This window comes from Dendrobates tinctorius, unplaced genomic scaffold, assembly GCF_039654945.1.
Source record: "Dendrobates tinctorius isolate UK_male_01 unplaced genomic scaffold, ASM3965494v1 ptg000231l, whole genome shotgun sequence".
NCBI classification, from domain to species: Eukaryota; Metazoa; Chordata; class Amphibia; order Anura; family Dendrobatidae; genus Dendrobates; species Dendrobates tinctorius.
In genome coordinates, this window is record NW_027361898.1 from 8,860,880 (window position 1) to 8,886,894 (window position 26,015).

The 26,015-nt window shown below is 44.0% G+C and overlaps 1 protein-coding gene across 1 annotated transcript in view; it reads right to left on the bottom strand.

Annotated features, from left to right (window-relative positions):
• The window catches only part of LOC141059894 (uncharacterized), a 70,790-nt gene that overhangs the window by 36,980 nt on the left and 7,795 nt on the right, over positions 1-26,015 (bottom strand). The gene's annotated exons all lie outside the window — the stretch shown is intronic.

Genomic DNA, 26,015 nt, shown 5'->3' on the forward strand with positions numbered 1-26,015 from the left:
ATTTTCCACCCACCCTAGGCTTATATGCGAGTCAATAAGTTTTCCCAGTATTTTTGTGGCAAATTTAGGGGGAGGGGGGGGGGGGGTCTGCTTATACACAAGTATATATGGTATATTATACTCACCGGGGGGCGGTCCGGTCTTGGTCTGATGGGTGTTGCGGTCCGGCGCCTCCCATCTTCATACGATAACATCCTCTTCTTTGATGCCTGTCGTGGCTCCGGCGAGCATAAAACTGCAGTGCGCAGGCCCTCTCCCGGCGCCTGCACACTGCAGTATTCTGCTCTACACTCAACAGGGCAGAGCAGTGCGTCTGCGCAGGAGCCACAACAGGAAGGAAAGAAGAGGACGGCATAGTATGAAGATGGGAGGCGCCAGACCGCAATACCCATCGGATCGGAGGCCGGGGTGAGTATAATCTAACTTGTTTTTCTTATCTTTCAGGTTACATCAGGGGATTATCTACAGCATTACAGAATGCTGTAGATAAGCCCCCGATGTCGGTGGTCGCAGCTTATACTCAAAAAAAGGGGTGACAGATTCCCTTTAAGAAACAGCCACAAGACAGATTTAATCAAACAAGGTATTATTTTATTCAGTATAATGGCGCTAACCCGACAGTGTCTCCCTTTAAATGAAGAGTGAACAAAGTTTTACTAGGAAGGGTGCACATTAGGAAAAAGTCTAAGAGTGACCCAAATAAAACACTCTGGAATCCTAAATTGAAAAATTCAGATGCCAACTAAACTTTTGGTTTATTTCAGTACATAAATAATTTAAACAATTTAAGTTCCAAGTTGGAGAGGCCACACTTTCTGTAAGGCCCAAGATTCTCACAATGAGTTTGATGTGTTTTTCTATTGGTTTTTGCAGCAAAAATGTGCCCAAAACACATTATATTGATACACCTTTGTGATAATTAAAAATGCATCACAAGAAACACAAAAAGTGGGCGATTTTTTTTCTTTGTCATGGTTGTAAAAAAAAGTGACAACTACAATCAGAAAAAGAAACCAGACTGAAATTCATGTAGACACTTGTGAATTCTAGGATGCATTGGTGACTACTTTGGTTGCCATTTCGTGCTGTGTGCGGTTAGATAAATCTTCGAATATTTTTTTTTTTTACAGTTCTTACCATAATTCAGTAAAATTCCTAAAATATCAGCAGCTTTGCTATGTACAGCAGAGGCGTGTGTGTATTAATGAATATCAAATAAATGATAATTTTACCTGATGCAATGTTGCACACTGCAAATAAAAATTACATTTTATGGCCACGAAAAAAAAACAAGCCCACATATAGTTGATCTCCAATCTTAAAGTGAATCTCTTAGCAGATTTTTGCTATATACCATAATCTGACACCAGCATAATGTATATTTTGGGGCCCTTATTCCAGCAATGTTTATTAACTTAGTTTATTTTAACAGAAATTGTGTGACAAATTATGGGGCCATTTTTATCCATTTCCCAGTGTGAAAATGTAAAATCTGGGGCTAAAAGAAAATGTTTCTGGTAAAAAGGTAATTATGTTTTCTTCACTGCCCAATGGTATAAAATTTTGTGACCCACCTGTGGTATATGATCACTGCACCCCTAGATGAAATTAGAGGTGTAGTTTGTAAAATGGGGTCACACAGGGCAGGGGCTCTGCCAATGTGACATGACATGCTCAAACTATTCCAGCAAAATCTAAACCAAAACTGCGCTTCTTCCCTTCTGAGCTTTGCACTGTGCCTTAAAAGTAGTTTCCAGGACGTCCCCCTGACAGCACCATGGACGTCCTCCACCTCCTTACAGGGACAGGAAAAGCACACGAGAGTTTAAAAGGTTCCGTCCCACCCCATTTCCCTCAGTGTGGGACACACGAGAGGAGGCGCAGCAGTGCTTACCAGGTCCAGGGGGGAGGGAGGGGGGAAAAAAAAAAAAAAAAAAAAAAAAAAAAAAAAAAAAAAAAAAAAAAAAAAAAAATCGGGCGGCCAGTCCAATCCTTCCCCCTGTGAAGACAACCAGGGCCGAAACTCTCCCGTGGGGAGTCTCTCTGCCCCAAAGGCCAGGAGCAGGACGATGCTCCTGGAGGGAGGCTCTCAGCTCCAGTCGTGACCGCCATAGTGGCGAAGGCCGGTCCCGCGCAGACAGCTGGTCGGGTGGGCGCCAGCATCAGGAAGAGGTGGGACTAGCGTCCGGGCAGGCGGAAGTGGCAGGAGCGATTCCCGGCCTACCGCGGAAGGATGCGCGTCACTTCCGGTTATGTCACGCGCCGGGTTTGAATCTCGGCGCACGCTTCAGGAGCCCGGCGTCTCTCTGGAAGCACGGACAACAGGATGGATACCGAACCGGCGAATGGAGGGGTAAGTGGGCCTGGCGCAATTCACCCTCCCCATTCCATCCTCCGCAGCCCAGGACAAAGGGCCTGACTACCCTATCCTTTATCATAGGATAAGGGAACCCCAGCAGCCACTATAGGAGACAGACCGACTTTAGGGCCCAGGTCAGGTCCAATAGAGGCTCATACAGAAGCCCCCATGGCCAGGGTGGGAGAAGCAAAAGCTCCCTTTCTTAGTCAACCTCCAGGTCTAGGTATGGGGGGGAAGACTTCGCCACTTCGCAACAAATTGGTCCCGAGTCGCCCACAATCGGTGGGTCCTCAGAACCATCACGGAGGGCTACAGTATAGAGCTCTACTCACCTCCCCCTGACAGAAATATTGGCCCCACTGTAGTCCCGGCGGACTCTGCAATGTGGGCAGATATACAAGACATGATCAGGTCAGAGGTTATAGTACCGGTTCCTCTGTCAGAAAGGGGAAGGGGACACTACTCCCTGTTCTCCATTGCAAAGCCATCCGGCGAGGCCCAGACTATTATAAATTTAAAGCCTCTGAATGCCTGGGTCAGGTACAAGAGGTTCCGGATGGAATCCATTCGGTCCGCAATACAGCTAATAGACAGACGCTGTCATGTGCACCCTCGACCCGAAGAGTGCATACTATCAGGTACCTATCCATCCCTCATCCCAAAATCTATTAAGATTTGCAGTCAGATTACCAACCCGGACCTGCCACTTCCAGTTCCAATACCTTCCATTTGGGCTGGCTTCGGCCCCCTGAATCTTCACAAAGCTGGTAGCAGAGTTAGTGGCCTTCCTGAGAAGTCAAGGTATCGTCATCATACCGTACTTAGACGACTTCCTCCTGGTGGCAGGATCCGAAGAAGCGCCCATCTGAGACAGGAACCGAGCAACTACTCTAATGGAGTCCCTCGGCTGGGTGATCAACTGGCAAAAGTCAGACCTCAGACCAGAGCGCAGGAAGATCTTCCTTGGGGTTCTCTTAGACTCACAGGACAGGATATCCCTGCTACCAAGATGCAAGCAGAAGACTATTCAAGACAGAGCCAGGGACCTCTTAAAGCATCGCTCCTCCACAGAGGGGCAATGGAGGTTCTGGGTTTAATGACTGCTTGCATTCCGTGTGTCAGATGGGCCCAGTTCCACTCGAGACAGTTACAAAAGCAGATCCTCGCAGTATGGGACAGAAGTCGGTCTTCACGCGACAGACCCATACGGCTGTCAGGACTAGTGAAGCAATTACTATGGTGGTGGACACAGGCCAGAAATCTCCAGGTGTGCGTATTATGGACAACCTCTCCATACGTGGTACTCACCAAAGACGCCAGTACGTGGGGATGGGGAGCCCACGTAAAAGGGAAGATCTTCCAGGGGAGATGGCCTGCAGAAATCTGAAAAAAATCCTCCAACTACAGGGACCTATACGCGGTCTGGGAAGCTCTGCGGCAGAACCGAGCGATCCTGAAGAATCGACACATCCGAGTATTATCCGACAACATAACAGCAGTGTCATTCCTGAAGCACCAAGGAGGGCCCAGGCACCAACCGCTCCAGGCTCTAGCAGGAAGAATATTCTCTTGGGCAGAAAGAACAGTCCTCTCAGTAACAGCAGTCCACCTAGAGGGGTCCCAGAATGTGGTAGCAGACTACCTAAGCAGACAACAGATCTACTCGACAGAGTGGGAACTGGACGAAGAGATTTTTCTTCAACTGTGTCAGCGTTGGAGGACCCCCAGTATAGATCTGTTCGCAAATCGAAGAAACTCAAAGGTCTCCAGATTTTATTCCCTGAACCCGGCAGACCACCCAGAGGGCTTAGATGCCCTGAGCCAGACCTGGGAAGAACCCCTCTCTTACGCGTTCCCACCTCTAGCGCTTATACCGGTGGTACTAAGGAAGATCCGCGAGGACCACGCAAAGGTGATAATGGTGGTTCCATACTGGCCAAGGAGAAGCTGGTTTCCCCTACTAGGAGCTATGGCAGTGGGAAGTCCGGTCGAACTACCTCCGAAGACAGACCTCATCCACCAAGGCCCGATCCACCACCCGAAGCCAGCAAGGCTTCATCTCTCGGCTTGGATCCTGAAAGGAACATCCTGAAGGCAAAGGGCTTATCAGATCAGGTCATATCTACCCTACAGGCCAGCAGGAAGCCGGTTACGTCCACAACATACCGAAATATTTGGAAGAGATTCTGTCTGGACGGTGGCAGGTCCGACCTCGTGGCGGGTACCCCTGACCTCCCTAGTATCTTAAACTTCTAACAGTCAGGGTTTAATAAAGGTCTTAAGCCCAGCACTTTAAAAGTCCAGATTTCAGCCTTAAGCTCCTATTTTGATTACCCGTTAGCTTCTCATCCCTGGGTAGTAAGATTCGTAAAGGCCACGCAGCGTCTTCGCCCCACGATTAGGCAGCTCACCCCGCCTTGGGACCTTGGCCTGGTACTCAGATTCCTATGTAGGAATCCCTACGTCCCCAGTGAGGAAATGACCATCTCAACTCTCATTCGCAGAACGGCCTTCCTTGTAGCCACTCTCATTCGCAGAACAGCCTTCCTTGTAGCCATTACCACGGCCAAGAGAATAGGGGAAATCCAGGCCCTGTCCACTAGAGACCCATATCTCCAGATCAGAGAAGACCATATAATCTTGAGATTAGATCCGGCTTTTATCCCAAAAGTAGCCTCTTGTCAACATATAAACCAGGAGATAGTGTTACCATCCTTCTGTGACAATCCCCGTAATGAGAAGGAGCAGCGTCTTCATTCAGTGGACGTGAGACCAGGGCTGTGGAGTCGGAGTCGTGGAGTCGGAGTCGGAGCTCATTTTGGTGGAGTCGGAGTCGGTATAAAATGGACCGACTCCTAAAATATATAATAAATTGGGTACAGTAGTTCAATGCAGGATGTGCTGAATATTTTTTCATAGGAGTTTGGGAAAGTTATGAAATGTCCTATAAATGGCTGTTATATTCCTGATCTAAGGCTACATTCACACACAGCATTTTTCCTGTGTTTTTTGAGGATACGTTTTTCAGCTGCAAAAGCTGATCATCTTTTTAAAAAAACTGCATCACCTGAAAGGTTTTTGAGCTCATAGATAATGTTTTCAATAGCAAAAGCAGATTAGAAATCTGCTCTATATATCCATATCTGTCTATCCATATCGTATCTGTACCAAAAAGAATGAAAACCGGGTAGTACACCAATATATATTCTGTTCTATCTAAATATCTTGATTATTGGATCATAAAAATGATTAAATGTCTGAGGTTCACATTGTACTACAATAAATTTTTCACTTAAATATAAGCAATATGTGTGGGAGTCGGAGTCGGTGTAAGGGAAATTGAGGAGTCGGAGTCGGAGGTTTGGCTTACCGACTCCACAGCCCTGCGTGAGACGCACGGTTATTGACTATTTAGAGGCCAAGAACAGTTGGCGTAGTGACGCAAATCTATTCGTCCTCTTTGGGGGTAAAAATAGGGGGAAAAAAAGCCTCTAGGGCAACCATCGCCAGATGGATTACCTCAGTAATCTCAGATGCCTACCAGGCTGAAGGCGCAAACCCGCCACATAGATTACAGGCCCACCCTACAAGGGCAGTATCGGTCTCGTGTTCCGAACGGGCGGGAGCCTCGGTTGATCAAATCTGTACAGCAGCAACCTGGGCCAGACTTAATACTTTCTGCAAGCACTACAAGCTTGATATGCTGGCCAGTCAGCAGACCGCATTTGGGAGAAAGGTTCTCCAGGCGGTAGTCCCACCCTAGGGAGGTGCTTTGGTACTCTCCATGGTGCTGTCAGGGGACGTCCTGGAAAATAGGTATTAGACCTACTGGTAATGTTTCCAGGAGTCCATCCTGACAGCACGGGTAGTTCCCTCCCTGTTTGTTAGGTTATGTTATGTCATATATTGTAATATGATTCTATCATTAAAATTTTACGTGCATTATCCACACTGTGGTACTTGTTAAATCACGGAGGGAAATCGGGTGGGACGGAACCTTTTAACCTCTCGTGTGCTTTTCCTGTCCCTGTAAAGCGGAGGAGGACGTCCATGGTGCTGTCAGGATGGACTCCTGGAAACATCATTACCGGTAGGTCTAATACCTATTTTCTACCACGTATGGGGGTATGTCACACTCAGGAGAAATTGCACAACAAATTTTGGGATCCATTTTCTCCTGTTACCCTCGTGAATGTAAAAAAAATGGGGCCAAAATACTTTTTGTAGGAAAAATGTGATTTTTTTATTTTCACGGCTCTACATTATAAACTTTTATGAAGCACCTGGGGGTTTCAGAGTGCTCACCACATATTTGGATACATTCCTTAACCCCTTTCTGACAGTTGACATACTATTTTTTAAATCAAATACTTTTTATTCAAGAAAGCATACAGGATAATATTACATACATAAGTATACATTAGAGTATAAATTATAATACTTTACCCATTTTTTAATAAATGCATATACACCAAACACATCCCTCCCCATAACAAGAACCCCCCCCCCCCCCCCGTCACGCATCTACAATCCTTATCAATGCATTACAATGTTGTACACTTTTTTTTTTTTTTTTATAACCCTAATAACCTATTTTTGACGAGTCCTGCGGAAGCCAGTCCGGGAAAGTCCAACCAGCCAGTTGACGTACTATACCGTCCATGTGCCCCGACACAATTTGACCATGGACGGTTTAGTACATTGTAGCGATCAACTGCGCACGCATTCCGGGAGCAGGCAGAGGGCTGACATCCCCTTTGCATTTCGATCGGAGACCCGCGGGTCCCGATCGCTGCTATAGTAACCCGATGTCGTCAGGACGACATCCAGGTTGCCAAAGCTGAGAAACTTCCTGTCATGCGCAGTGCATGATCAGGAAGTCTCTCAGTGTCAGTGCACTAAGTGCAGCGCTGACAGCTTCTATAGCAGGCAGATGCTGCTTCATATGCATGCTCTAGAAGCGATCAGGCTGCAAAAAATGATTGTCCCATAGTGGGACAAAGTGAAAGAATTAGCATGAAGTAAAAAAGTTTTAAATAATTGTAAAAATATTTAAAAAAAATAAAATAAAAAAATCATTCTATCACTAAATAAATATTTTAATGAAAAAAAAATCTAAACAATAAAAGTACACATATGGTATCGCCGCGTCCGTAATGATCTGACCTATAAAACTGTCCCACTATTAACCCTTTTAGTGAACACCATAAAAAAACAAGGCAAAAAACAATGCTTTATCATTATACCGTCGAATAAAAAGTGGAACACGTGATCAAAAAGACGGATATAAATAAACATAGTACCGCTGAAAACGTCTTCTTGTCCTGCAAAAAATGAGCCGCCATACAGCATCAGCGAAAAAATAATAAAAAAAAGTTATAGCTGTCAGAATAAAGTGATGCGAAAACAATTATTTTTTCTATAAAATAGTTTTTATTATATAACAGCGCCAAAACATTAAAAAAATTATATAAACGAGGTATTGCTGTAATCGTACTGACCCGGAGAATAAGACTGCCTTATCAATTTTACCAAACATGGAAAGGTATAACGCCCCCTTCCCCCCCCAAAAAAAAAAGAAATTCATGAATTGCTGGTTTTTGCTCTGTCTTTTCAAAAATCGAATAGAAGGTGATGAAAAAAGGTCATGTGTCCGAAAATTATACCAATAAAAACGTCAGTTCGTCCCGCAAAAAACAAGACCTCACATAACTCTGTGGGCCAAAATTTGGAAAAATTATAGCTCTCAAAATGTGGTGATGCAAAAACTTTTTTGCAATAAAAAGCGTCTTTTAGCGTATGACAGCAGCCAAACATAAAACCCCGCTATAACGCCTCTTTCACACGTCCTGATATTTCTGGTAGCAGAGATGTCCGTGTGTGTAATACTTGCGGCACACGTGTGGCATCCATATAGCACACGGACGGGCACCAGGGAAGAAGCGATACAGTAAGCGCTGTTCCTCGGCTCCAGGTTTTAAACACAGATCTCATCATTCTCCCCTGCTCTGCCAGCGATCAGTGCAAGTAAGGGAGAATGAGGAGTTACATTTAACCACTTAATGACCGCTGATACGCCTTTTAACGACCCCGGTGTTGAGATCGCCGTTATTAACGGTATAATGGCGACCGCAAAAAAAGTCCGATTTTCCAATTAATTGCTCTCTTCTCTGATGTGATCTTCTTCCGGGAGAAAATGGAGGGCGCATGCGCAGTGCCCCCTGCCGAGATCTGCCAACACCTGGCAACAATAGATTTTTTTTCCCTATTGGTTCATTTTAATCACTGTGATAAGACCCTATCACAGTGATCAAAATAAAAAAAGTAAACCAAACCCCCCTTTATCACCCCCTTAGTTAGGGACAAATAAAAAAAAAAAAAACTTAAAAAAATGTATTTATTTCAATTTTCCCATTAAGGTTAGAGTTGGGCTAAAGTTAGGGTTAAGGTTGGGGCTAAAAATGGGGTTAGAGTTGGGATTAGGGATGTGTTGGGGTTAGGGTTGGAGTTAGAATTGGGGGTTTTCCACTGTTTAGGCACATCAGGGGCTCTCCAAACACGACATGACGTCCGATCTCAATTCCAGCCAATTCTGCGTTGAAAAGGTCAAACGGTGCTACTTCCCTTCCGAGCTCTGCCGTGCGCTCAAACAATGATTTACCCCGATATATGGGGTATCGGCGTACTCAGGACAAATTGCACAACAACTTTTGGGGTCCAATTTCTCCTGTTATTCTTGTGAAAATAAAAAATTGGGGCAAAAACATCATTTTTGTGAAAAAAATGATTTTTTTTATTTTTATGGCTCTACGTTATAAACGTCTGTGAAGCACTTGGGGGTTCAAAGTGCTCACCACACATCTCGATAAGTTCTTAGGGGGTCTAGTTTTCAAAATGGTAACATTTGTGGGGCTTTTCTACTGTTTAGGCACATCAGGGGCTCTCCAAATGCGACATGGTGTCCGATCTTAATTCCAACCAATTTTCCGTTGAGAAAGTAAAATGGCGCTCCTTCCCTTCCGAGCTCTGCCATGTGCCCAAACAGTGGTTTACCTCCACATATGGGTAAGGCTAGCATATGGAGGAGCTGCGGACTTCCTCCGTGAAACTCTGCCCCACCTCCTCCGGTCAGCTCCGCCTCTGTCGGCATGCGGCCCGTGTACCCTATCTTTAGCATTAGGTACGCAGATGCCTCCACATGTATCGTTTTGACGGTGCGGCGACCTGCACCAAACGCAGCATGTTGCAGTCGCTGCACCGTCGAAATGACGCATGCGGAGGCATCCGCATACTTTGGCACGGCCTGCGTACCTAATGCTAAAGATAGGGTACGCAGGCCGCATGCCGACAGATGCAGAGCTGACCGGAAGAGGTGCGGCCGGGGGCGGAGTTTCATGGAGGAAGCCCTCAGCCATCCGCAGCTCCTCCATACACTAGTGTGAAACTGTTGGGGGTTCAAGAGCTCCTGTTACCCTAGGGAAAATAAAAAAAAAATTGGATCTCAATTAAATTTTTTGTGAATAAAAGTTAAATGTTCATTTCTTTTTAAACATTCCAAAAATTCCTGTGAAGCACTTGAAGGGTTAATAAACTTCTTGAATGTGGTTTTAAGCACCTTCAGGGGTGCAGTTTTTGGAATGGTGCTACTTCTGGGTATTTTCTATCATATAGACCCCTCAAAGTGACTTCAAATGTGATGTGGTCCCTAAAAAAAAAAAAAAAAAAAAAAAATGGGTGTTGTAAAAAATAAACCTTTAACCCTTAAACCTTCCTAACAAAAAAAATAATTTGGTTCCAAAATTGTGCTGATGTAAAGTAAAAATGTGGGAAAGGTTATTCATTAAGTACCTTATGTGACATATCTCTGTGATTAAGGGCTTGAAAATAAGTTGGAAAATTGCAAAATTTTCAACATTTTCGTCAAATTTCCGTTTTTTTCACAAATAAAGGCAAGTCATATCAAAGAAATTTTATCACTGTCATGAAGTACAATATGTCACGAGAAACAGTGTCAGAATCGCAGGATCCATGGAAGCGTTCCCGTTCCAGAGTTATTACTTCATAAAGGGACAGTGGTCAAAATTGTAAAATTTGGCCTGGTCATTAACATGCAAAGCACCCTTGGGGGTAAAGGAGTCTAGTTCTCCAAAATATGGTCACTTTTTTTTTTTTCACTGTTTAGGCACACCAGGGGCTCTCCAAACACGACATGGCTTCTGCTCTCAATTCCAGCCATTTTTGAGTTAAAAAAAAAAAAACCTGTGCTCCTTCTCTTCGGGGCCCTGGCATGCGCCCAAACAGTAGCTTTCACCCCTATATGGGGTATCAGCGCACTCAGGAATAATTGCACAACTAATTTTGAGGTTCATATTCTCCTGTTACACTTGAAAATAAAAAAAAAAAATGGGGTGAAAGTAAAATTTGTGAAAAAAGTTAAATGTTTATTTTTTACTTCCACATTCCATTAATTCCTGTAAAGCACCTAAAGGGTTAATAAACTTCTTGAATGTGATTTTGAACACCTTGAGGGTTGCAGTTTTTAGAATGGTGTCACTTTTGGGTATTTTCTGTCATATAGGCCCCTCAAAGTCACTTCAAATGTGAGGTGGTCCCTAAAAAACAATGGTTTTGAAATTACTGGTCAACTTGTAACCCTTCTAATTTCTTAACAAAACAAAATGATGTTTTAAAAATTGTGCTGATGTAAAGTAGATATGTGGGAAATGTTGTTTATTAACCATTTTGTGTGACATAACGCTCTGGCTTAAGGACAAATTTTTTTTGAAATTTTCGCCACATTTACGATATCTTCACAAATAAATGTAAATCGTATTGAACAAGTTTTACCACTATCATGAAGTACAATATGTCACCAAAAAACAACCTCAGAATCAGCAGGATCTGTTGAAGAGTTCAACAGTTACTACCTCATAAAGGGACAGATTTAAAAAATGAGGCCCTATCAATATATACCGTATATACTCGTGTATAAGCAGACCATTGTATAAACCGACCCCCCTAAGTTTGCCACAAAAAACTGGGAAAACTCATTGACTTGCGTATAAACCTAGGGTGGAAAATGCAGCAGCTACTGGTAAATTTCAAAAATAAAAATAGATACCAATAAAAGTAAAATTAATTGAGACATCAGTAGGTTAAATGTTTTTGAATATCCATATTGAATCAGGAGCCCCATATAATGCTCCATACAGTCCATGATGGCTCCATAAGATGCTCCATACAAAATACACCCCATATAGTGCTCCATAAAGGTTAATAATGGCCCCAGAATATGCTGCCCCATAAGATGCTCCATACATTATGCCCCCATAAGATGCGCCATAGAATATGCCCCCATAAGATGCTCCATAGAATAGACCCCCATAAGATGCTCCATAGAATAGACCCCCATAAGATGCTCCATAGAATAGACCCCCATAAGACCATAAGATCTACCATAGAATAGACCCCCATAAGATGGCCCATAGAATATGCCCCCATAAGATGGCCCATAGAATATGCCCCCATAAGATGCCCCATAGAATATGCCCCCATAAGATGCCCCATAGAATATGCCCCCATAAGATGCCCCAGATGCTGCTGCAAAAAAAAATAAATAAATGACATAACTCTCTGTCGCTGCTGGCTCAAGACCCAACACCTGAGATATTCACCTGTCCCGTTCCCACACTGCTCACCGCTGTCTGCCGCGTCGTCTGTCAGTGACGTTCATGCAGAGGGTGCGGTGCGCACTAACCACGTCACAGCGCCCTCTGACCTGAACATCACTGACAGAGGACGTGGTAGGCAGCGGCGAGCAGCGTGGGAACGGGGACAGGTGAATATCCCATATACTCACCCATCACTGGAGCGGTCTGTAGCCCCATTCTCCCACAGTCTCCGGCGTCTGCCTTCAGCGGTCACGTGATACCGCTCATTAAAGACACTTAATATGTGCATATTCAGGTCTTTAATGAGCGGTACCACGTGAACGCTGAAGGCAGGCGTCAGAGACCGTGAAACAAGCAGGGGGGCTGCAGAGACGTGCCGGGATGTCTCAGTATGATCTGACATTCTGGCTCCCCCGCCAACCCCCTGGCGTCTATGACTCGCGTATAAGCCGGGGGGGACAACGACGACTTTCAGCCCCAAAAATTGGGCTGAAAATCTCGGATTATACGCGAGTATATACGGTAATGTAGCTCGGTGCTTAAGCGTTTACAGTAGTACAATGCAGGATGTGCTGTAAATGTTTTCATAAGAATTTGGGAAAGTTATGAAATGTCCTATAAATGTATGTTCTGTTCCTGATCTAAGCATCTCGGCTTTTAGATGAGATGAATCTGTGTTGCCCTTTATGTACATGATCAGTAGTGACCAGTACTGTGGGGTCGTAGAGGAGACGATTCTGTGCTGCACTTTATGTACATACTCAGTAGTGACTAGTGCTGTGGAGTCGGATGAGATTAATCTGTGCTGCACTTTATGTACATGCTCAGTAGTGCAGTAGTGACCAGTGCTGTGGGGTCGTAGATGAGTGGAATCTGTGCTGCCCTTTATGTACATGCTCAGTAGTGACCAGTGCTGTGGGGTTGTAGTTGAGATGAATCTGTGCTGCCCTTTATGTACATGCTCAGTAGTGACCAGTGCTGTGGAGTTGTAGATGAGATGAATCTGTGCTGCCCTTTATGTACATGTCAGTAGTGACCAGTGCTGTGGAGTCGTAGATGAGATGAATCTGTGCTGCCCTTTATGTACATGCTCAGTAGTGACCAGTGCTGTGGAGTCGTAGATGAGATGAATCTGTGCTGCCCTTTATGTACATGCTCAGTAGTGACCAGTGCTGTGGGGTTGTAGATGAGATGAATCTGTGCTGCACTTTATGTACATGCTCATTAGTGAGGCAGTGCTGTGGAGTGGGGTAAATTGAGGAATTGGAGGTTTTTGTACAGCCGCAGCGTTCAATTCGCAGCGTCCAGCTGATACAGCATAGTGGAGGGGATTTTATGTAATCCCGTCTCCACTATGTGTGCGAACACGCACCCGGCGGCCCTGCGTTTTCGGACATGCAGCGCGTCTTTTTAGGCTAAGTTCACACGTAGCAGAAAATTTCTGCTTAAAAACCTGACTCCCTTCCCAGAAACCGTGCGTTTTTTGCGCAGAAAACGCACGGTTTTTATGCGTTTTTTCCCCGCTCGTTTTCAAAACGCTTAGAACTAATCAGAAAAGTAGAAAAATCTGCGAAATTAATGAGCATGCTGCGTTTACCGGGATGCATTTTTTCGTGGTAAAAACGCTTCGATATGCACAAAAAGTGCAAAATGCATAGAAATTAATGGGAAGCGTATTTTTAGCGGTTTTATTGGAAAAACACTAAAAATACCGCTAAAAAAAAAACGCTGTGTATGAACACAGCCTTAGACTGCAGCATGTCTGTTTACCTTGCGGCGACGCTCCGTCGCTGCAAGGTAAATAACACAGTCCTATGTATAGGGTGCACAATTCCAGATGTGTTCAATGAACACATCCGGAATCACCGTGTGTACAGAAGGGGGCGGCGCTTTGGTTGGAGCGGGGTTTCCACTCCGTCCAAAGCATCGACAATCCGGACCGTGGAGATGTACCTTTAGGCCACTTTCACATGTTCAGTATTTTCCATCAGTATCTGTAAGCCAAAACCAGGAGAGGGTGATAAATACAGAAGTGGTGACGTGTTTCTATTATACTTTTCCTCTGATTGTTCCACTCCTGGTTTTGGCTTACAAATACGGGAGATAAAATACTGACCAAATACTGAACATGTGAACGTGGTCTCAGGCTGTGAGCCCACAATGACTTTTTGATACTACGTATTTTCACTGCAATAAAAACGCAACATCTTAGGCCTGTTTCACACTTCAGTTTTTTCTGTCAGTCTAAGGCTGAGTTCACACGTGGTGTTTTTTTCGCGTTTCTGCGGCGGTTTTAACCTCACGATTTTGCCGCGAAAAATAAGCATCCCATGCATTCCTATGGGATTCCGCAATGCTGTACTAATGCTGCGGTTTTTACCGCGGCGGAATCGCTTTGCGGTAAAAACCGCAGCATGTTCATTAATTTGCGGAATCGCGGCGATCCCGCACCCATAGGAATGCATTGTTCCGCTTACTTTCCGCATGTGGCTGTGCACACCATGCGGAAAGTAAGCAGAACATTTGCGGATGGTACCCACTGTCCGGAGGAGAGGAGACTGTCCTCCGGGCTTTGGGTACCATATCCCTGCAAAAATTAGAATTTAAAAATATTGTTATTCTCACCCTCCGACGTCCCGCGCAGTCTTCCTGCTTCTCTTCACGCTCTCGTTCCCAGTAGTCCTTTGCGAAAATGCCCGTGATGGCGTCCGTTCTCGCGGGATCGCAAAGGATTACTGGGAACGGATGCGCGGGACGTCGGAGGGTAAGAATAACACTATTTTTTTTTTTTTTTTTTTACATTCTCTCTTTTACTATTGATGCCGCATAGGCGGCCTCAGTAGTAAAAAGTTGGTCACACTTGTCAAACACTATGTTTGACGAGTGTGACCAACCTGTCAATCAGTTCTCCAAGCGATGCTACAGATCGCTTGGAGAACGCTAGCATTTTGCAAGCTAAATACGCTTGCAAAATGCTAGTTTTTCCGCGGGAATTTAAAATGCGATTTTCCCGCGGACTGGAATTCCGGAATTCTCGCGGTAATTTCCGCGAGAGTTCCGGTACGTGTGCACTTAGCCTCAGTCTGCCAAAATAGCGGAAAACGGATCTGCAGGCGGACAAAAACGGGGGACAGCGGATCGGCGGATGTACGGATCCGCTGATGGTAAAAATTTCAAGGAACCGCGGCAGGAAAAAAAAATAAAATAATAATACCGGTCATCTCGCGCGATGATGAGGCTGGAGATAGAGAGAATTTTCAACCAGCAGCGACACTTGATTCAGGGTTAAAGGCAAAAATGCGGATGTTGACTGCAAAAAAACGTTGCATGGTCCGTTCGGTGATCTCTGCGGACGCCAAAATTTTGGCGGATCCGCAGAAATACGGATGCAACGGACAGTCATCAGTCAAAATCTGCCGATAATGAAAGTCAATGGGGAAAAAAACGGATCCGCAAGGAAAATTGGCGGATCCGTTTTTTTTTTTTTTCTTCACAAAACGGCGGATCTTGACCGATTGTGAAAAACTGATGTGTGAAACAGGCCTTACAGTTCCAACGAAGTGGATGGGATTTATAGAAATCTCAAGCCTATGATGCAAATTTTTTAACTCAGCGTAAACTGACCTGCAGTGCGTGTTTTCAGTCTACAACATGACATTTTCTTTTGCAGGTATGCTGAGATTTATGTGTAGATTTTCCCCATAGACTTGTATTAGATGAAAAAAATCTGCAGGTAAGAAAAATAAAACTTAAAAAAATAAATAATTTTTTTTTTTAATGAACCCTTTAACGACCATTTCAGTTTTTGAATTTCCATTTTTTTTGCTCCCCTTCTTCCCAGAGCCAAAACTTTTTTATTTTTCTGTCAATATGGTCATGTGAGGGCTTGGTTTTTGTTGCACGAAATGTACTTTTGAATGGCCCCATTGGTTTAAATATATCGAGTACTGGAAAACGAGAAAAAAATTTCAAGTGCGGTGAAATTACAAAAAAATTGCAGTGCTAGGTTCACTAAATGCTGAACCTGACCTGCTATTATTCTCCAGGTGATTATGAGTTCACAGACACCAAACATCTATAGTTTCTTTTTTATATAAGTGGTAGAAAAAAATAAAAAAAAATAAAAAATGGCTCTATTTTTCGTAATCTCCGGTTGGGTGAGGGCTTATTTTTTATGCTCCGAGCTGACGTTTTTATTGATACCATTTTGGTGCACATACGATCTTTTGATCGCCTGTTATTACATTTTATTGGAATGTAGCAGCGACCAAAAAACCTAATTCTGGTTTTACCTTTTTTTCTCGTTGCACAGTTTAGCAATCGGGTTAATTCTTTTTTTATATCGATAGATCTGGCGATTCCAAATATGTATATATTTGATTTTTTTTTTATTTTGAATGGGGCGATTTGAACTTTTATATTTTTATTTTTTTAATATTTTTAGAAACTTTTTTCCACTTTTTGCATGCTTCAATAGTCTCCATGGGAGACTAGAATCTGGAGTACTTTGATCGCTTCTGCTACACACAGGCGATGAATTAGAAGTTCTCACTTGCTGTGAGTGCCAATCACGGGGTGGCGCTCATAGCAATCTGGCAATGACAACCATAGAGGTCTGCTGCACACCTTTGGTTGTCATGCCAACCCATCGGTGACCCAAGTGGCGGGATCACAGATGGGCAGGATTAGTGACGCGCTTCCGGTAAGCGCAAGTTACCGTATTTTTCGCTTTATAAGACGCACTTTTGTTCCCCCAAATTTTGGGGGAAAGTAGGGGGTGCGTCTTATAATCCGAATATACGGGGGAGGGGGTGTATATATATATATGTACTGCAGGGTCCAGGGGAGGTGGGGGCAGCTTTGGAGCGGTGCTGTGAGCTGGTAAAAGCTGCCGAAGGGAGCCTTTGATCTCCTGCTCCCGCTCATATAATATGCACTGCCGCTGTCCATCACCATGGTGCTGAAACCGCACCACGGTGACTGGCTGGGGGAGCGGTGCATATTATAGCTGCCTGCGCCCTCCTTTGATCGCACATGATCCCCTGTGTTAGATATCGCCCCCATGCTGCTGCCCATAGTAAAATAAAAAACTCTTTCCTTACCTCCTCCAGCGCTGATCTCCCGGTGTCTCTGCTGCTGCTGTCATCAGCACTCTGCTGTGCTGATCACATGACCGGCTCTGAGAACCAGGAAGTGGAGGAGGAGCTCAACCACACTGAGGGAGACATGAGGAGGGACAGCGCTGAGAAGGTAAGGAAAGAGTTTATTTTACTAAAAGCAGCAGCATGGAGGCGATATCTAACACAGGGTGATGTGTGCCAGCCACAGGGGGGCCAGTGTGCCAGCCACAGGGGGGCCAGTGTGCCAGCCACAGGGGGGCCAGTGTGCCAGCCACAGGGGGGCTATATTCAATATAAGGTGGCCATATCCAGATTAAGGGGGCTAATTTTAGGGTGGGGGGGCTATGAGGGACATATACCCTATATGATTTGTTAGACGGACACTGGCATTATAAGACGGACCCCATTTATTAAAAAATTCTCTATTCCTTCACATTTGGGGGTGCGTCTTATAATCAGGTGCGTCTTATAAAGCGAAAAATACGGTAAATGCCGCTGTCAAGAGATTGACAGCGGCATTTAACCCCTTCACGACTGGAGCTTTTTTCGGTTTTGTGTTTTCATTTTTTGTTACCCTTCTTCTCAGAGCCATAACTTTTATTTTTCCGTCAATATGGCTGTGTGAGGGCTTGTTTGAGGGACGAGTTGAACGGCATCATTGGTTTTACCATGTCGTGTACTAGAAACTGGGAAGACAAATTCCAATTGCGGTGAAACTGGAAAAAAAAAAAAAAAAAAAAAAAAAAAAAAAAAAAAGTACAATCCCACACTTGTTTTTTTGTTTGGCTTTTTTTTTTTTTTTTACTAGGTTCACTAACTGCCCTTATGATTCTCCAGGTCATTATGAGTTCAAAGACACCAAACATGTCTAGGTTCTTTTTTTATCTAAGTGGAAAAAAAAAAAAAAAAAAAAAAAAAAAACCACAAAACTTTGTAAATAAAAAAAATTGCGCCATTTTCAGATACCTGTAGCGTCTCCATTTTTAGTGATCTTGGGTTGAGCGAGGGATTTTTTTTTTGTGTTCCGAGCTGACATTTTTAATGATACCATTTTAATGCAATGTCGTGGCGACCAAAAAAAGTAATTCTGGAGTCATGACTTTTTTTCTCATTACGCCGTTCAGCGATCGGGTTAATCCTTTTCTTTATTGATAGACCAGGCGACTCTGAACGTGGCGATAACAAATATGTGTATGTTTGATTTTTTTATTTTGAATGAGGTAAAAAATAGGGGGGTGATTTGAACTTTTATATTTTTAAAATCTTTTTTTTTTCCCTTCTACTTTTGGCATGCTTCAAGCTGCCATAACCTGATCAGCTCTGCTACACAGAGGCGATAAGATCGCCTCTATATAGCAGAATTACTCACTTGCTATAAACGCCGTCCACGGCGTGGCGCTCACAGCAAGCCGGCACTGAAAACCATAGAGGTCTCCGAGAGACCTCTGGTTGTCATGTCAGCGAACCTGTGACCTGCGATCACGTGAAAGGGGTCACGGGTGGTCGGGTTTCAGGCCCGATGGCTGGAAGAGCGCGTTAAATGCCACTGTCAGCATTTGACAGCAGCAATAATGGGTTAATATTCAAAACAGCTGACATGTCCCAGGAAAGATCTGGGAGCACCACCGGAGCCCAGATCAAAGGGAGGGAGTCAGACGTTGGTGTACTAATACTTCTGACATCGGAAAGGGGTTAACTAGTTAAAAGCCACGGGTGGAATGCGATTCCAGCCGTGGCTGTTGCAGGCACATGTCAGCTGTACAGATCAGCTGTCATGTGCCTGGAAAGGTGTGGGCTCAGCGCCGGAGCCCGCACCAAACAGAGGGAGTCCGGCATGGGCGTACTACTATGCCTAATGTCGGAAAGTGGTTAATCCCCATTTGACTATCAAAGATTTGCCAAAGCCAAAAATTAGGATGTATCATAAACAAAGCAGCTTTATTTATAGCATAACACACCCAAAAAAAGTAAAAAAAAAAAAAAAATGCACTAAAAAAACCCCCACAAGTAACCTGATTCATTTAAATCAGGGGTGGGGAACCTCCCGACTAGCGCCCAATGCTCTCCCATCCACATGTCCCAGAAGAGGAGATGCTGCCAGAGAGTCAGCGATCTCTGTGAGTGTGTGCCTGCAGCTCTGTGCCTCCCTGGGTATCTGTGCCCTCCAGCTATGTGCCCCCAGCTATACTTCCACATGTGATCTCTGCCCCCCACCTATATCTACCCCATGATCTGTGCCCTCCAGCTATGTTTCCACATGTGATCTGTGCCCCCCACCTATATATACCCCCTGTGATCTGTGCCCTCCAGCTATGTTTCCACATGTGATCTGTGCCCCCCACCTATATATACCCCCTGTGATCTGTGCCCTCCAGCTATGTTTCCACATGTGATCTGTGCCCCCACCTATATATACCCCCTGTGATCTGTGCCCTCCATCTATGTGCCCCCCCAGCTGTTTCCCCATGTGATATCTATGCCCCCTGTGATCTGTGCCCTCCAGCTATGTGCCCCCCCGTGATCTCTGCGCCCCCAGCTATGTGCACCCCTGTGATATCTGTGGCTCCCAGCTTTGTGCCCCATGTTATCTATGTGCCCATCTGCTATGTACCCCCTGTGATCTGTCACCCAAAGCTATGTGCACCCCTGTGATCTTCGTGTCACCCCAGTGATCTGTCCCCCCCGGTGATCTATGAGCCTCCATAACGATCCCTGTCCCCCCAGTGCTATATATCCCCCCACAGCTGCTGCATATCTCACCACCTGTGATATATATAGCCCCCAGTGATGGAGAAGCAGCTCCAGCCATCACATTAAGGGTGAGTTACCGTAATTAATTGTTTGACTAAATATACCGGGGTAATTTTCAGGCTATGTACTCACGTATGCAGAAAATTTCTGTATGAAAACCGGATTCCTTCCCAGAAAATGCTCGTTTTTTTCCACGCGTCCCCAGTCTCATAGAAAATAGCTAGAAATGCGGATTTTTACGCAAAATTAATGAGCATGCTGCGTTTGTTACCGCAATGCGTTTTTTTCGTGGAAAAAAACGCATCAATATGCACAAAAAGTGCGGAATTCATTAAAATGAATGGGATGCTTCTTTTAAGCATTTTTAAAGCATTTTTGCTGGTAAAAAATGCGAAAATAACACTTACGTGGGTACACAGCCTCAAGGTGATCATTTTTATGTGGCCCTCGAATGATGGTAGAAATTTCCAAATGGCCCCCGGATGGAAAAAGGTTCCCCACCCCTGATTTAAATTAAAAGGTGCAGAAATACTACACAAAATCAGCAGCATTAACCCCTTCACTTCATACATGTACATCAAAATTAGTGTCCCTTGCCTTTGAAGTGAGCTTGCATGCTGAGCCCTGCACTTGATGGCTGATTTAATCAAGCAGTGGTCAACCAGCATCTGTTAAAATGGTTAAATCCTGCAGTCAATCAATGACTGAGGGCTGTAACATGTGTTAGCAAGAAGCGCGTCATTGAGCCCACCCATGGGCGCCCGTCTTATGATCGTGGGGAACCGATGAGTTATCATGACAACCGGAGGTCTGCAGAAGACCTCATTCCTGTCATTACCAGCCTATTGTGAATGCCGCCTCGTAGCCAGCATTCATAGGCGATCGTAATTTCTGCTATACATAGCAATGTGGAAGCTCTGCTATGTATAGCACAAAGGATCGTGATGATCGCAGCTTCAGGTCTCTGATGGAACTATTGAAAAAAATAAAGTAGAAAAAAAAAAAATATAGTTGAAGGAGAGACTTGGAAGACACTTGTCAGTCACGGTCAGCAGGCTGGGAGAAGCTGCTGGGGACTAGTGAACAGCTTTGCTCGGTCCTCAGCAGCTCTTAAAAGCATGTTTTGCTCTGAAACGCTGCAGCTTTACACAGACAAACATGTCTGGCTGGGACACTACATCTGGTGCCGATACAGGCTGCACAAACCCTTTAACCCCTTAGTGACGGGGCCAATTTTTTAAACTCTGACCAATGTCACTTTATATGGTGATAACTCTGGAACGCTTCAACAAATCCCAGTGACTTTGAGAATGTTTTTTGTGGCATATTAAAAGAAACAAAACAGGGCGCATCCACTGTGTGAAACCTTTAAAACACAATTGTAATGGTGAAGCAAGGAGAGACTCACCTGATAGGGTTGTGAAACTTTGGTCACAACACCTACAAACGCATGAAACAGCTGCTGCAGTCTGCACAGGGTCCAAGGACTTGTAAGTGAAGATGGCTTTAAGGTGCAATGATACACTGCGCTGCTGTAGGTGTAATTCAAGGAAATTTATTGGTGCCTACGCGTTTCCTGAGCTGTCCCAGCTCATTTCATCAGGGCATGATACAAGCAAATGAAATGCAGGAGTTTATATACAATCCAATGTGGGAATAAAAAAAAAAAAAAAAAAGGGGCAGGACAAGTAACTGTCACATCAGCAAGGCAATAGTATAAAACACATTAAAATAATTGTATTTTAATAGAATATATTAAAACAGCATATAATAAGAATACATACTCAAGAACAATAAAAAAGAAAGGTGGTATTTGATGGGGAATTTTTCTTGAGTGATGGGATGTGAGAAAGTGATAGTCTGATGTGCAATGTTGTGACAGCAACTACATTTAGAGTGATGACATTTATAGATGCCAGGGGATAAGGAATTGTTCTGCTTGTGAGATGGAATAGTGAGCCTGCTGGGTGCCAATGTGTTTTTTAAGGATTTAGCCTTCCTGAAGGTTATAGCAGGTTTCTCAGGAATGATTTTGTTTAAAATGGGGTCTCTTTTGACAATATGCCACAGACCCTCCATGATGTTCCTGATAGACTTGTGTTTCACATCCCATCACTCAAGAAAAATTCCCCATCAAATACCACCTCACTTGTCTGTCCTCACACGTCATCTATATCATTACATGCACTTGTCCCAAAATCTACGTTGGACGTACCACCCAGGCACTTCATTGTCGGTTAAATTCCCACTGACATAATATTAAAATTGGCTTTCAGAAGCATGGTCTGTCACGTCACTTTGACCTTATACATGGTCGTGACATCAAGAAACTATTTACCCCATTGAACAGATACCAGACAATACACCAAACCGAATCCAGACACTTAATAGGAAAGAGGTGTACTGGATTTACAAATTAAAATCTCTGGAACCCTTTGGACTAAATATTGTTTCTGATGTCTTTTATTAAAAGTCCATTTTGTTTTTTGGAGATTTTTGTCCCCGTCTCCCATGCATACTGAACCCTCCATTGGGATGCTTAGCCTGACCATCATGTTTTATCCTTCCATTCCACACATTTGTTTCACACAGAAAGCTCTCTCTATTAAATGTAGTATTCTCTTCAAGCTTCTGACACTTCCTTGAAGCTCGTGTTAGCGCCATCTAGTGTCTCTTTATAATACTACAACCCCCCTTTTTTTACATAGTTACCATGTTTTTATGATTTAAGATATTTAATATTAAAACACTACTGCACTTTATTTCAACATTTTTTTTTCTTTTTTACAATCTGTATTTTTTTTTTTTTTTTTTTTTTTAATATAAGTGCCCTTAATCAATTTTTTTTTAAAATCCGTTATTCAGGGTACATCTCTTTGGATTTACTCTTTATTCTGGAAGTGAATGGATTGATCTTAACATTGATCTGAAAAATCATACCCCATTCCTCACTAGTCACCATGGTCATGTGGATTAAAACACCATACACTCAACTTTGGAACTGTGTTCTAGACTCCTTGAGGATGGTTTTAACTACTTTTTTATTGGACCCCGTGATCCCCCGTGTCTATTTTAAAAGAAATATATACATTTTCTTTTTTATTGTTCTTGAGTATGAATTCTTATTACTGTATATACTCGAGTATAAGCCAACCCGAGTATAAGCCGACCCCCCTAATTTTGCCACAAAAAACTGGGAAAACTTATTGACTCAAGTATAAGCCTAGGGTGGGAAATGCTCCATAGATTATTCCCCCATATGCTGACACCATAAGAAGCTCCTTAGATTATTCCCCCTTATGCTGCCCCCATAAGAAGCTCCTTAGATTATGCCCCCATAAGAAGCTCCATAGATGATTCCCCCATGTGCTGCCGCTGCATGTAAGAATAAAAAAAAAAAAAGACATACCTCTCCGTCGCTGGGTGTCAGATTCTCACCTGTCCTGCGTCCATGGCTGCTCACCGCTATCTGCCACGTCAGTCAGTCAGTGACGTTCAGACTGCAGGGGGCGCGGCGCACACTAACCACGTCACCGCTGTCTGAAGTCACTGACCGATGGCAGACAGCAGCAAGCAGCCATGGACGCAGGACAGGTGAGTATCGCTATACTTACCCATCCTGACGCTGTCTCTTGAGCCCCCAGCTTCTCCGCGCTCTCTCTTCCTGCGTTCAGCGGTCACGTGATACCGCTCATTAAAACTCATGAATATGCGCATATTCATGAGTTTTAATGAGCGGCACCACGTGACCGCTGAAGGCAGGAAGAGAGAGCACGGGGAGAAGCTGGGGGCTCAAGAGACAGCGCCAGGACGGGTAAGTATGACCTGACACCCCCGCTAGCCATCCGACCCCCCGGTGTATATGACTCGAATATAAGCCGAGAGGAAGACTTTCAGCCCAAAAAATTGGGCTGAAAATCTCAGCTTATATTCGAGTATATATGGTATATGCTGTTTTAATATATTCTATTAAAATACAATTATTTTAATGTGTTTTATACCATTGCCTTGCTGATGTGGCAGTTACTTGTCCTGCCCCCTTTTTTTTTTTCCCCACATTGGATTGTACATAAACTCCTGCATTTCATTTGCTTGTATCACGCCCTGATGAAGTGAGCTGGGACAGCTCAGGAAACGCATAGGCACCAATAAATTTCCTTGAATCATACCTACAGCAGCGCAGTGTATCATTGCACCTTAAAGCTATCTTTACTTTTGTGGCATATTATAATTTATGATAATGGGAAATTTAGGGTGATATTTTTTTATAAATAAACACAAAACATATCAGCAACTTGACAAAAGTGTAAAAAAAAATTGCAATTTTCAATATTTGAAGGATTATCCCTTTAATCCAGATCGTCATGCCACACAAACATTAATAAATAACATTTCCCACATGTCTGCCTTACATCAGCACCATTTTTAAAACGCTAATTTATTTTGTTAGCCTTTTAGGAGGTTTTAAAATGTAGCAATAATTTTTCATTTTTTCAAGGAAATTTACAAAATTTATTTTTTTTAGGGACCTATCCAGGTTTGAAGTGACTTTGGGGGTGCTATATATTGGAAAACCCCAAACGTGATACCATTTTAAAAACAGCATCCCCTGACGAATTGAAAATTTCTGTCAGATAGTTTATTAACCCTTCAGGTGATATTCAAGAATTAATGCAAAGTGGCACGACAGAAACGGAAGAGTATTTTTACTACCTAAATGTAAGAGTATTTTTACTACTCCCTTCGCTAACTTCTGAACTGACCGCTATAGCCGGGAGACTCTAAGACCACTATTTGGCCATGAACTGCTATGGCAAACATCAGGACCACACAATCAGCTGCTGCATTGTCACCTGTATGGAGATGCTATTCTCTTAGGTCTCAGGTCAGTAAAAAGACGTATTGGCTGTCATTAAGGGGTTAAAGGGGGTTGCCCAGGCTTGGGATAAAAATCTGTAGTGAATGTGACTGCCTTTGTCAAATCATGACTGGGAGCAGTGTGGCTGCTGCCATGTAAGCACATATTTACTATTTGCACGTGCAGACTTAATACGATTGTTGTCTTTCAATAGAAAAGAATTGAGAGAAGCCGAAAAACTGTAGTTGACACATAACTGCAAGTTGTATACCTGCGGTCACATGACTGCCTGCTCACAATAGCAATACTGGGGCCATTATTACTGTTCTGTCTCCGACATCCGATTTAGTACCTGCTTCTAAATGTTTTCAGTGTTTCTGGCTCCATCTAGTGACCAGAGTCATAACCGCAGTGTTATTGTGTGTTTTACTTTCACTTTGCTATTTCCCTCCGTTTGTAATGCATTCTGGTAAGGTTGCAATGCACCCTGGTAGCCTTTTGCAAAAGATTATGGTTAGTTCAGCCCCCATTTTCCCTCTAGTCCACCATTTTCCTTTTGCCTACATTCAGGAAGCATTCTCATTTCTCTTCTCCCCTTGTGACAGCATTGCTGGTATGTACTTACCGTATATACTCATGTATAAGCCTAGATTTTCAGCCCATTTTTTTGGGCTGAAAGTCCCCCCCTCTCAGCTTACACACGAGTCATATACCGGGGGCGGGATCGGCGGGGATGTCAGATCATACTCGCCCATCTCTGCAGCACCCCTGCTTGTTCCATGTTGTCGGCGCTGCTCTCTTCCTGCTTCAGCAGTTAAATGGTACCCGCTCATTAAATATGTGCATATTTAATGAGTGGGTACCACGTGACCGCTGAAGCAGGAAGAGAGCAGCGCCGATAACATAAAACAAGCAGGGGAGCTGCAGAGACAAGCGCCAGGACCAGGTGAATATGACCGGGGGGGCATAGTCACCTGTCCCTGCGCTCTGCTGTCTTGCATCATCTGCAGTGACATTCAGGTCAGAGGGCGCGATCGTGCCCTCTGCCTGCACAGTCACTGCAGAACCCGCAACGCTGATGAGCAGGGGGCAGCGACGGAGATGAGTATACAGGTTTTTTTTTGTAACGGAGGCAGCGGCAGCAATATGATGGGGCCACTCATTGTGCAGCATATCTGGGGCCACACACTGTGCAGCATTATCTGGGGCCACACACTGTGCACCCTCGGCTTATACGCGAGTCAATAAGTTTTCCC